At 39.5% G+C, this 13,588-nt stretch overlaps 1 pseudogene; it reads left to right on the top strand.

The window, feature by feature from the left end:
- Nucleotides 1-10,190: 10,190 nt before the first annotated feature.
- On the top strand, nt 10,191-11,131 carry LOC120029731 (annotated as a pseudogene).
- Nucleotides 11,132-13,588: the final 2,457 nt, after the last annotated feature.

Genomic DNA, 13,588 nt, shown 5'->3' with positions numbered 1-13,588 from the left:
ACTGGCTGACCCTCCTTTGGCATCAATAACCACAACCAAACGTTTTCTGTAGTTGCGGATCAGACTTGCACCAGTGCAAGGAGGAATTTTGGACCATTCCTCTTTACAAAACTGTTTCAGTTCAGCAAAATTCTTGGAATGTCTGGTGTGAACTGCTCTCGAGGTCATGCCACAGCATCTCAATCGGGTTGAGGTCAGAACTGGGCCACTCCAGAAGGTGTATTTTCTTCTGTTGAAGCCATTCAGTTGTTGATTTACTTCTGTGTTTTGGGTCGTTGTCCTGTTGCATCACCCAACTTCTGTTGAGCTTCAATTGGCGGACAGATAGCCTAACATTCTCCTGCAAAATGTCTTGATGAATTTGGAAATTAATTTTTCCGTCGATGATAGCAAGCTGTCCAGGCCCTGAGGCAGCAAAGCAGACCCAAATCTTGATGCTCCCTCCACCATACTTTACAGTTGGGATGTTGGTGTGCTGTGCCTTTTTTTCTCCACACATAGTGTTGTATGTTCCTTGCAAACAACTCAACTGTAGCTTCACCTGTCCACAGAATATTTTGCCAGTAGAGATGTGGAACACTCAGGAGCACTTTTGCAAACTTCAGACCTGCAGCAATGTTCTTTTGGACAGTAGTGGCTTCTTCCATGGTGCCCTCCCATGAACACCATTCTTGTTTAGTGTTTTACGTATCGTAGACTCGTCAACAGAGATGTTAGCATGTTCCAGAGATTTCTATAAGTCTTTAGCTGACACTAGGAGTCTTCTTAACCTCATTGAGCATTCTGCGCTGTGCTCTTGCAGTCATCTTTGCAGGACAGCCACTCCTTGGGAGAGTAGCAACAGTGCTGAACTTTATAGACAATTTGTCTTACCGTGGACTGATGAACATCAAGGCTTTAAGAGATACCTTTTCCCACTTTATGCAAGTCACTTTATGCAAGTCAACAATTCTTAATCTTCGGTCTTCTGAGATGTATTTTGTTCGAGGGGTGGTTTACATCAAGCAATGCATCTTGTGAACAGAAAACTCAAATTTTGTGAGTGTTTTTTTATACGGCAGCTCTAACCAACATCTCCAATCTCGTCTCATTGATTGGACTCCAGGTTAGCTGACTCCTGACTCCAAATTGCTTTTGGAGAAGTCATTGGCTAGGGGTTCACATACTTTTTGTAACCTACACTGTGAATGTTTAAATGATGTACTCAATATAGACAAGAAAATACAATCATTTTTGTGCTATTAGTTTAAGCACACTATGTTTGTCTATTGTTGTGACTTAGATGAAGATCAGGTCAAATTTGATGAGCAATTTATGCAGAAATCCAGGTAATTCCAAAGGGTTCACATACTTTTTCTTGTATGGTTATTGTAGGTGAGAGTAGTTTCTGAATGTGGCAATGTTAAGTGTCTCTGTCCCTCTCTTCCTCTCCATCTCTTCTTTAAAAAGCATCCAGGTTGTTAAAATTAAACCAATTTGTGTAGTACTGAATCACAACTAAGGCTCTAGTTTTTGCAGATGCAAGGAGGTTACAACTGTTCAGAATGATGATATGATATGAAGTTATGATTAATAAGTTGACTGTTTATAGATGTGATAGGTAAAGACCTTTTAGAGTTTAAATCTGGAGATGGTAACTCTTTAAAGAACCATTGTCGTGGTGCCCCATATCCCAATGAGTTAACAGTTACATTATTAATTTAATTGGGTAACAATTAAACATAGTTAGTTTATTAGATAAATAACAGTCTTCAGATTAATGTTAAAGTCAAGTCACGACAAACAGAAGATGGCTTTTCCAAGATAAAGGCCACAGTCACTCATACCATAATACAAACATCTATGAATTATGTGATTTGTTTAATTGTTTTGCTCATAATTATATTACCCTTTGCATAAGAATGACGAACACCAATGGCATTTGATTAACACATGAAATTACCAAAGATATCTTTAAATTATGAATATGAAATTATGAATATGAAAAGAATATGCAGACTCACCATATGCCTCCATAAATGCTGCTCCTCCAATGAGCTCTTTGCCACAGGAAGTAAACTCAGCAAAAAAAGAAACGTCCCTTTTTCAGGACCCTGTCTTTCAAAGATAATTCGTAAAAATCCAAATAACTTCACAGATCTTCATTGTAAGGGGTTTAAACACTGTTTCCCATGCTTGTTCAATGAACCATAAACAATTAATAAACATGCACCTGTGGAACGGTCGTTAAGACACTAACAGCTTACAGATGGTAGGCAATTAAGGTCACAGTTATGAAAACTTAGGACACTAAAGAAACCTTTCTACTGACTCTGAAAAATAGCAAAAGAAAGATGCCCAGGGTCCCTGCTCATCTGCGTGAACGTGCCTTAGGCATGCTGCAAGAGGCATGAGGAGTGCAGATGTGGCCAGGACAATACATTGCAATGTCCGTACTGTGAGACACCCAAGACAGCACTACAAGGAGACAGGACGGACAGCTGATCGTCCTCGCAGTGGCAGACCACGTGTAACAACACCTGCACAGGATCGGTACATCCCAACATCACACTTGTGGGACAGGTACAGGATGGCAACAACAACTGCCCGAGTTACACCAGGAACGCACAATCCCTACATCAGTGCTCAGACTGTACGCAATAGGCTAAGAGAGGCAGGTCCTCACCAGACATCACCGGCAACAACGTCGCCTATGGGCACAAACCCACCGTCAACAGGACCAGACAGGACTGGCAAAAAGTGCTCTTCACTGACGAGTCGCGGTTTTGTCTCACCAGAGGTGATGGTCAGATTCGCGTTTATCGTCGAAGGAATGAGCGTTACACCGAGGCCTGTACTCTGGAGCGGGGTCAATTTGGAGGTGGAGGGTCCGTCATGGTCTGGGGCGGTGTGTCACAGCATCATCGGACTGAGCTTGTTGTCATTGAAGGCAATCTCAACACTGTGCGTTACAGGGAAGATATCCTCCTCCCTCATGTGGTACCCTTCCAGCAGGCTCATCCTGACATGACCCTCCAGCATGACAATGCCACCAGCCATACTGCTCGTTCTGTGTGTGATTTCCTGCAAGACAGGAATATCTGTGTTCTGCCACGGCCAGCGAAGAGCCCGGATCTCAATCCCATTGAGCACATCTGGAACCTGTTGGATGGGAGGGTGAGGGCTAGGGCCATTCCCCCCAGATATGTCTGGGAACTTGCAGGTGCCTTGGTGGAAGAGTGGGGTAACATCTCACAGCAAGAACTGGCCAATCTGGTGCAGTCCACGAGGAGGAGATGCACTGCAGTACTGTACTTCATGCAGCTAGTGGCCACACCAGATACTGACTGTTACTTTTGATTTTGACCCCCCCTTTGTTCAGGGACACATTATTCCATTTCTGTTAGTCACATGTCTGTGGAACTTGTTCAGTTTATGTCTCAGTTGTTGAATCTTGTTATGTTCATACAAATATTTACACATGTTAAGTTTGCTGAAAATGAACACAGTTGACAATGAGAGGACGTTTCTTTTTTTGCTGAGTTTACTTCTCAAGGCAGTTGTGTGTTTTCAAAACTGCAATTCCTTTGAAGCGATAACACCAAGGACAAGAAATTGAGGGACAGGTATTTTCTAATAATTTTTGTATTTTCTAATCATCCAGTACATATAATGCTTTTGTTTAATTGATGGCATTAAAACAATATATATATTTTTTTAAATTACTCAAAACATGTACTCAAAACAACAGCAAAGCTGTGAAACATATTGTTATTCTCTCAATTATTATAAAAAAATTCCTGACATGGTCAAATAACTCGGCATAGATTTGTAACTTGTTTCTAATTTGGCACACAGAAACTAGAGGCCATGAGTAACTTGGTCAAAAATAATGGCACCAATTGGCCTATAGGTAGCACTGTTATAAGCAGTCTCACTTAAACCCTTATATATGTCGCCCGTTTGACCTAGAGACTTGAAACTTGTAAGTGTTTTTTCTCATGCTGACCTTTGTCCCCATGTGCAGTTGCAAACCGTAGTCTAGCTTTTTTATAGCGGTTTTGGAGCAGTGGCTATTTCCTTGCTGAGCGGCCTTTCAGGTTATGTCGATATAGGACTCGTTTTACTGTGGATATAGATAGTTTTGTACCTGTTTCCTCCAGCATCTTCACAAGGTCCTTTGCTGTTGTTCTGGGATTGATTTGCACTTTTCGCACCAAAGTACGTTCATCTCTAGGAGACAGAAAGCGTCTCCTTCCTGAGCGGTGTGACGGCTGCATGGTCCCATGGTGTTTATACTTGCGCACTATTGTTTGTACAGATGAATGTGGTACCTTCATGCGTTTGGAAATTGCTCCCAAAGATGAACTAGACTTGTGGAGGTCTACAATTGTTTTTCTGAGGTCTTGGCTGATGTCTTTTGATTTTCCCATGATGTCAAGCAAAGAGGCACTGAGTTTGAAGGTAGGCCTTGAAATACATCCACAGGTACACCCCCAAATGACTCAAATGATGTCAATTAGACTATCAGAAGTTTCTAAAGCCATGACATCATTTTCTGGAATTTTCCAAGCTGTTTAAAGGCACAGTCAACTTACACGGAACCCAAACCGGCTGCGCGTGCGCCATCGTGCGCCATCGTGCATAAATTTATTTTGTCCCCCCACACCAAACGCGATCACGACACGCAGGTTAAAATATCAAAACAAACTCTGAACCAATTACATTAATTTGGGGACAGGTCGAAAAGCATTAAACATGTATGTCCTATTTAGCTAGCTTGCTGTTGCTAGCTAATTTGTCCTGGGATATAAACATTGAGTTGTTATTTTACCTGAAATGCACAAGGTCCTCTACTCCGACAATTAATCCACACATAAAACGGTCAACTGAATCGTTTCTAGTCATCTCTCCTCCTTCCATGCTTTTTCATCTTTGAACTTATATGGTGATTGGCATCTAAACTTTCATAGTATTACCACGACTACCAGCAAAACAGTTAGTCAGAAATAGAAAGGAGTTCTATTTTAGCCTTTGGCATTGTAGATGCTCGTTGGCTCATGCGAGCAGTGTGGGTGCAATAATTGAATAACATGGATTTCTAAATGTATTTTGGTCAGCATGTTATGGACACTTCGGATAGTGTTGCGTATAGGCTATATAACGTGAGGGTTACCCAGTGGAAGGGTTTTAGCTGTTTCACCGAAAACCGCTGGATAGTAGGCCTAAAGAAGGGCCTATTCAACAATGTTCAACAATGTCTTATCTCCAGCCAATCATTCCACTTTTTCGTATTGGGTGCGGAGTGCACAAATAACATAAAAATAAAGTTTTTCCAAACTTATTCATGATTCCGAATCTCTCTAGAACCTAAGCTAAATCATCACGAGCAACCATGGTTGAGTGGACAGATGAAGAGCACGCGGCCATCTCCGACATCTTCTCCAAACTAGACTATGACGACGTTGGCCCAAAGTCCCTGTCAAGGTAAAATAAAAAACGTAGATTTACTTTAATTTGGAGTGTTAGTCCCTTAAATCTTCATCCTTTTAGTCATCTTCTGTTGTTGTTCAGCCACACACTGTCAGCCTCTCCGCTCCCCTCAGGTGTCTGATCGTGTACCCAAGTTCTTGTCAGTGGTGGTGTCTGCTCTGGGCAGGCAGTACCACTAGAGTCAGTCTCCATATAGCTGACAGAGGAGACAGCATGTATGCTTATGTGCTTCACTCCTCAATGAAAAACATTTAGAAGCACCTGTTTGTTGATCACGTGTTTTCCTTTTACGCATGCATAATTGTATAGAAGCTCAGACTAATTGCACTTTAACCTTTCTGCGCACAGATCCCGATTACGGGATAATTTCCCTAAACAACCGCTGAATTGCAGGGCGCCAAATTCAAAAATATTACTAAAAATATTTATAATCATGCAATCACAAGTGAAATATACCAAAACACAGCTTAGCTTGTTGTTAATCCACCTATCGTGTCAGATTTTGAAAATATGCTTTACAGAGAAAGAAATCCAAGCTTTTGTGAGTGTGTCAATCAATGCTACAACAGCTAGCCCCAAATTAGCATGGTCACGAAAGTCAGAAAGCAATAAAATTAATCGCTTACCTTTGATAATCTTCGGATGTTTGCATTCACGAGACTCCCAGTTACACAACAAATGTTCTTTTTGTTCGATAAATATTACTTTTATAACAAAAAAAACGCCATTTGGGTTGCGCGTTATGTTGAGAAAACTACAGCCTCGTTCCGGTGCTGAAAGGCAGAAGAAAATTCCCAAACGTATCAGATACAAAAATATTACTAAAAATATTTATAATCATGCAATCACAAGTGAAATATACCAAAACACAGCTTAGCTTGTTGTTAATCCACCTATCGTGTCAGAGTTTGAAAATATGCTTTGCAACGAAAGCAATCTAAGCTTTTGTGAGTGTATCAATCAATGCTAGAACAGTTAGCCTTATATTAGCTTGGTTAGCTTGGTCACGAAAGTCAGAAAAGCAATCAAATTAATTTACTTTTTTGGTTACTACATGATTCCATATGTGTTATTTCATAGTTTTGATGTCATCAATATTATTCTATAATGTAGAAAATAGTAAAAAAATAAAGAAAAACCCTTGAATGAGTGTCACGCCCTGACTTTAGAGATCCTTTTTATGTCTCTATTTTGGTTGGTCAGGGCGTGAGTTGGGGTGGGCATTCTATGTGTGTTGTATTTCTATGTGTTTGGCCTGGTATGGTTCCCAATCAGAGGCAGCTGTCAATCGTTGTCTCTGATTGAGAACCATACTTAGGTATCCTGTTCCCACCTGTGTTGGTGGGTAGTTGTTTTCTGTTTTGTGTATTGCACCTTGCATAACTGTTCGTTTGTCGTTTTTTGTTCTAGTGTTTGTATTTATTAAAAGTAATATGGACACTTAACACGCTGCACCTTGGTCTTCTCCTTCTCCCGACGACAGCCGTTACAATGAGTAGGTGTTCTAAAACTTTTGACCGGTAGTGTATATGGATGTTGCATTGTACTTTATAGGTTGGTTATGTAGGCTTCTTCTAACCCATCGCTTTCTACTACATATAATAATACATTAATATATATAATTTATAAGTCGAAAAATTGATGTAGCAACTGCAGATTGCCCCTTTAAGTCTATCAAAAGTGTGCGAGTTTGAGCATGTGTCCATTCGGCCTATGGATTTTTTTTTGCTCTTATCAGCATGAATTAGATTGAACAATGAAAGCCCCACTTTCATTCCATAGCCTGGGATCCGCACTATGCAGCTGTTGCAAGAGCGCGTTTTTCACTGGCTGTCCACTGGTTTCAAAAACAATGATTGATAGGCATCTTACATTTCTTGAATTCAACCATTATTGGGTTCAAATACACATTTAGAATTGTGAACAGCCGTCCACAACAACCACTGTAAGGCGCAAATAGCTAAATGAGAGAGCAGCAGTGTGATTCACATCAATGCGCTATGTAGATATAAATAATACGTGATATCCGAATCGCAGTAGACTACGCCACTGCTGTTTTCCTTACCTCCAAGTGTTTATTCAAGTTTAATAATCTTTGGATGCCGACAGCAGTAGCACCATCGGAAGCAAAACAGTCTCACAATCAATTCGTGCATATATGCACATAATGCTAGTACTGTAGCCTACAAAAGACTATTCGTGCTCTTTTCCTGCGATCCATCAAACACATTTGGTGTGTCATCATAGTGGTCTCTGATTTGTGGTCAGACTCGCTCAGGTGAAACAAATGTAAATTTGCGGCTTTTTTCAATGCAGATTTGAATGTAATTGAGAAAACAAAGTGTCAAAGATTTTTTTCGCAAACATCCTTTCTGAATTTAAAAGTAGTCCTCGAAGTAATCTAGTTTTTCTAAAGTATCTGTAATCTGATTTCAATATTTTTGCTGGTAACGTAACGGATTACAGTTACAAGTTGTTTATAATCCCTTACATGTAACGGATTACTCCCCAACCGTGATTACATAATACATTTGAGATCATGAACAAATTAGCGAATGGATGTCAACAAGCCTACAGAGTTGTGCAGGCTGTTGCTGGCTATAACACGTGACAAACATAGATTTGATTATTAATACATAAAACATACAAAAACAAAACTACGAAGTGATACACCTATATGTATTTCTTTACTGAGAAGAAACAGTGGGCTATAAAACGCATATCAATGCACCATGGATGGAATGCGCAAATATTTTTTTTTACTGTCAAAATAAATGCATTGTCTTTTGAGCCATTAACAGTTAATATGCATTTGTCAAAAGTTTTTACTTTAAATTGGCATTATTTTACTGTAGCTGTGTCATTGATATCCGTCATGCAAAACACTACAATTCCAGAAATGTTTAATCCCCTGCTAAGATTGTTTTTCGTTTTGTTTGATACAATTGACATCCACTTACGTGTAGGCTACATTTAGCAAAAGCTATTTGGTTTGGTGAAGGAAACTGCCCCATATTCATTTTTTTAAATACGTTTGACATATTTGCCACAATTTTTAATTCTCCATAAGGGGAAATATTCAAGTTTCCTATACCAGATCCATACATGAGCTATATGATTACCGTAGCCTACATGACGAGATCCACAGCAACCTGCTCCATGCAGGCCCCTGCAGCAGCTGGCCCTGGCCTCTCCAGCTGCGACATACGTGGGGTTTTAGAAGATAAGAATGGCAAACATACAGATGTAGGATCTTATTTTGAGCCAGTTTGCTACAGCAGGAAACATTATCCTGCATCAACAGAACATATTAATTATTATGTGGATTATAATTAATGGACATTTTTTTAGAGGTTGATACATTTTTCGTAAAGGAAAATCAAGTCTGAAATTATACAATTCTGAAGCTTTTTTAAACCTCAAATGCCCCACAAGTCTGACATTCCTGTGTTATCTTTAAGCACATACAGTAGGCCCACACATGATCTCAGAAAGTCTATGAGTGAAAGGCGAATATATGCGTTTTACATTTATTTCATGAAAGCATCCCAATAAAATGTATGACCATATGTCTCTCCACTGTGGCTATACTGTTCCCAAGCAGAGTATTCCTCATCACATAGGCAGGTGTAGGAGATGGCAGCTGCCACGCCACATAACACATTCATAAAGACAGTCACATAACATTTCCTTTCCTCAGTATCACGATACCAGCCACTTAATTCTAGAAATCATTATATTCGTTGAGAACATTTACATTTAAGTCATTTAGCAGACGCTCTTATCCAGAGCGACTTACAAATTGGAAAGTTCATACATATTCATCCTGGTCCCCCCGTGGGAATTGAACCCTGGTCCCCCCGTGGGAATTGAACCCACAACCCTGGCGTTGCAAGCGCCATGCTCTACCAACTGAGCCCCACGGCTCAGTTGGTAGGTGGAGTTTGGATAGGTGGAGTTTGGAGAACCTATCGAATGTTGGTCTTCATTCTGTTTTTTTCCCATCTGTTAATTTCAAGTCACCACTCCTCTGTTAGCAACTCAATCAATTATAAAACGGTCACTTTTCTATCTTCTTAATTGTGCACCATTTTTAGAAAGTAAAAATTGGTTCAAAGTATCATCTATTTTCATAAGAACAGATCAATTGTCATACTTAAGACTTACGTCTTCGTCATCGTTATATTGTGTTCGATATATATTTGCATTATAACAGATCATATCTGTTTCGTCGTAAGATACCATTTTTAGAAAGTAAAAATTGGTTCAAAGTATCATCTATTTTCATAAGAACAGATCAATTGTCATACTTAAGACTTACGTCTTCGTCATCGTTATATTGTGTTCGATATATATTTGCATTATAACAGATCATATCTGTTTCGTCGTAAGATATCAAAGTCCCTATTTTCAAAAAAGTAGAATACATTTTTAGAGAAGTGTTTCTAGGCTATATTTAGCTCTAATAGATAGGGCGGCAACGCATAGCAATGAACTTGGTTACTCCTATATGTCTATGTCAAACGCGTAAGGATGTGTGCTGTGTTACCATACATAGCCTAAAGCGATAAGACAAGACAACACCCTAAATTCACAGAACTGATGCGCCATCTCACTCCATCATTTTACTCAATGATCTCATCATAGCCAATAGAAAACGAGTATAGGTGGAGTTTGGTGACATGTATGTCTCGGGCCATAAAATAGGTGTCGGGATCCGTCTGACTCCAGACCCTTCTAAAGCTTCATTCATCGTCTGAATATCTTGTGTGGTACAGCAGAACCTCTTGCCAAAATGAGCCTGTCAGCTAAGGAAAAAGTAATCGTCAAGGACTTCTTTGCGAAAGTCTCCAACCGGTCCGACGAGATCGGCGCCGAGGCTCTCGCCAGGTAACGATGAAGATACTTTATCATCAGCTAGGCTACAACGGGGCGGAGTCTATCTAAACTCGTTCGATTTATAGCATTTGTATTAGACATTATTGTATTAAACAACTCTAATATAATATGATCTAACAGGCCTATATGAATTTCTAAAAACACAAACCAGTTCCTGAAATTGACTGCATGACTGATACTTGTCAGATACAGAGTGTTATTGGTACTGAGTATTGATATGCTCGACAGAACAATTACCACTTACCCTAAGCAATCATTTCTATCCTTGCTCCATGCAGGTTGATCGTGGTGTACCCCCAGACCAAGTCTTACTTTGCCCACTGGAAGGACCTGAGCCCCAAAGGCGCTCCCGTTAGGAAGCACGGCATCACGGTCATGGGTGGCGTGTACGAGGCGGTGAGCAAGATGACCTGGCGGGTGGTCTCCTTACCCTGAGCGAGCTGCACGCCTTCATGCTTCGAGTTGACCCCGTCAACTTCAAGGTAATTATCACGAACTATAACCAATATAACCACATGCTATATAGGCATATGGGCCATGTATTAGCCTACCTATAACGTTTGCAGAAGGTGTCATTGCACTTTTCTCAGGATAATCAAACGAACTCTTGGCTCTCTTTGTCCCTCGTCAGATTCTGTCCCACTGCATCATGGTGGTCTTGTCCATGCTGTTCGCCGAGGAGTTCACCCCTCAGATCCATGTTGCCGTGGACAAGTTCCTCGCCCTGGTGGCCCTGGCTCTGGCCGAGAAGTACCGCTAAAGGACCAATCAGCACCAACACACACCAACACGCCAGCACTCACACTTTCTGTGGTCCTCAATGTGGAAATAAAAGGTCTTCTTTACTGAGAAATAAAAAGTGCAATCAATGAAATCTAAAGTTTCTATGGTCTTTCTTCGTACTTTTGTAAAAAAAAAAGGGATGCTTGTGAGTTAGCTAGCGTCAAAAAGAGGATGAGATAGTCAACAATAAGAGATTTTTAAAAAATGGAGTCCAAAACTCTAAAGGAAATACAACTACTTTCATTTAGAAAAATAGCAAAAAAATGTTATGAATGACACTATTAAATTACAATACTATTTATCTCAATAAATTGAAATGATCGCAAAATGACTTAATCAATATTAATAGCTATGCTATACTAATAACAAAAAATCGATTGGTAATGCATGCTGAATGCTTTTCGAATGCTCAAAGCGCTTTACATAATAATTTAGAGGGGGCATTTATACCTCATTCACTGGGACTGTAGTAGATCAACGTGACTTGTAAAACGATTCTGTTGTAGACATCTTTTGTGCTAAGCCTACATGAATAGGCCAATAGCTGCAACCTCCCAGTTTCTCAAATATAGGCCTATTAAGAAGATGTCAGGAAATATATCTGCGAAAGAAATGTGGAATTCCAAGCAAACAAAACGAATTAAAGCTCATGTGAAATTGTAATGGAGTTACTTCAACAATTTAAGAAACGAACAAATACACTGAGATAAATGAATTAAATGTAATGAAAATTACCGCAATAAAGAGTATATCTGAATTATTAAAATAGATTTAGCATAGACTTCTGTATTTCATATGAGTGGAAACCTTCAGATTAACATATATATATATATTTTATTAATAATGATTCAAATAACCAAAAAAGTATTTAGATAAAAATTATAGATAACAAACATTTAATTTTTTATACATGTAATATTTTCGATTTATCACATTTGTTGCCTTACAATAGAAGAATGAAATAAAAGCCTGTCTGTTTTTGATGTAGGCTATTCTTATCAACATTTTGAAGGGTAACTGTACGTTTACTGTACGTTTACTGTACTTACTGTAGCCTACTTACTGTACTTAGGCTACTGTTAGGGTCATACTGAGCCAGAACATCAACCATATAGCCGTTTTGAACTAAACACAAGGGGTTGCTATATTGTATTAAACAATTTACTATATGTATTTAAATATACATTTTGTATTATTATATATGATTATTTATAATCATATACTGCTACCCAAGACTTCTGGTCGTTCCTTCTATCGGTTCGGTTGCCAGAAACGTGACCCAGTCATTCAGTCTTTTTTGGTCTGTATCTATGGAGGCGACCCAGTCGTTCGTTCTAAATATTCTATTGCCATACTGGCTGGCAACGTTCTTGTACCCTAGCTGCTGGCTGATGTTCTGACCGTGGTAGTCGCTGGGAGGATGTGCAACAACTTCCCATCCTCCCAGAGTATCAGGCATCTTTCCAGAAGTTATTGTCCGTGGTCGTGTCCGCTCTGGGCAGGCCGTACCACTACAAGCCCCTTCCCTCCATTCTCTCGACTAGGATTGGCTGGAGAGATGTCTCTGTCCAGTCGCAACAGCATCAAAAACGACACGTTTAAAATAACTTGTTGGTTCCTTTTGACTTTGTTGATGTTGTTTGATGAGAAGGCTTGATGAGCTAAGAAAAGTCGAAGTGAGAATATACCGAAATTGTTTTATGATGAATAGCTTTAGGTATATCAGTAAATTAAACTATATGATATTGAACTCTATTCAAAAAACCTACTTGGAAGCAAATAAAAATGGAGAAATAACGAAAATATCGCCATATTTTTCATTAAGCAAATCATATACGCAATCAAATATGTAAGTAAGCATATTTATATGCTTTATTTGGGTGTACATTGGTGGTGATGAATGCTAAGCAAGCCCAATACTGTAGTAGGCCTATAATGCGTCATTAAAAGTGAGGTGAATTTCAGCAGCTGAAAGAGCGCCACCCAGGCGCCAGGTGAAGTTTGACGTGCGGCGCTGCTATTTCAACACCTACACAGCCGACAGCGCCATATGGTCCGATCTGCACAATGCTATTAGCGCTGGTTTTGTGTTGTTGCCAGAGACCAATACATCCAGAAATACCAAATTAAACAACAAATGGACCAGTTGGATCATGCCCAACGGGGGGCGCTTTTGCAGCACGGTAAGTCAGCTTGCAGTTGCAATCATCTTTAGAGGACATCCACATCTTTATCTTTTAATTTAAAGGAAAAGCACGAAAGCAAACTGGAATCATAGAGTACAATAAGAGTTATATTAGTACAATATGACATCTCCTACTATCTGCTGACATTTACAAACCGGATTCATAGTCTTTCGAATTAAACAGAAATTCCAGTCTAAATTCACGTTTCTTAGAAAAAAAAGCTTTATAATATGACAAAAAGTAGTAAG

Source organism: Salvelinus namaycush, chromosome 35 (assembly GCF_016432855.1).
Source record: "Salvelinus namaycush isolate Seneca chromosome 35, SaNama_1.0, whole genome shotgun sequence".
In the NCBI taxonomy this organism is placed as follows: domain Eukaryota; kingdom Metazoa; phylum Chordata; class Actinopteri; order Salmoniformes; family Salmonidae; genus Salvelinus; species Salvelinus namaycush.
The sequence above is the reverse complement of the archived record's forward strand: the minus strand, read 5'-3'. Positions and strand labels throughout refer to the sequence as shown.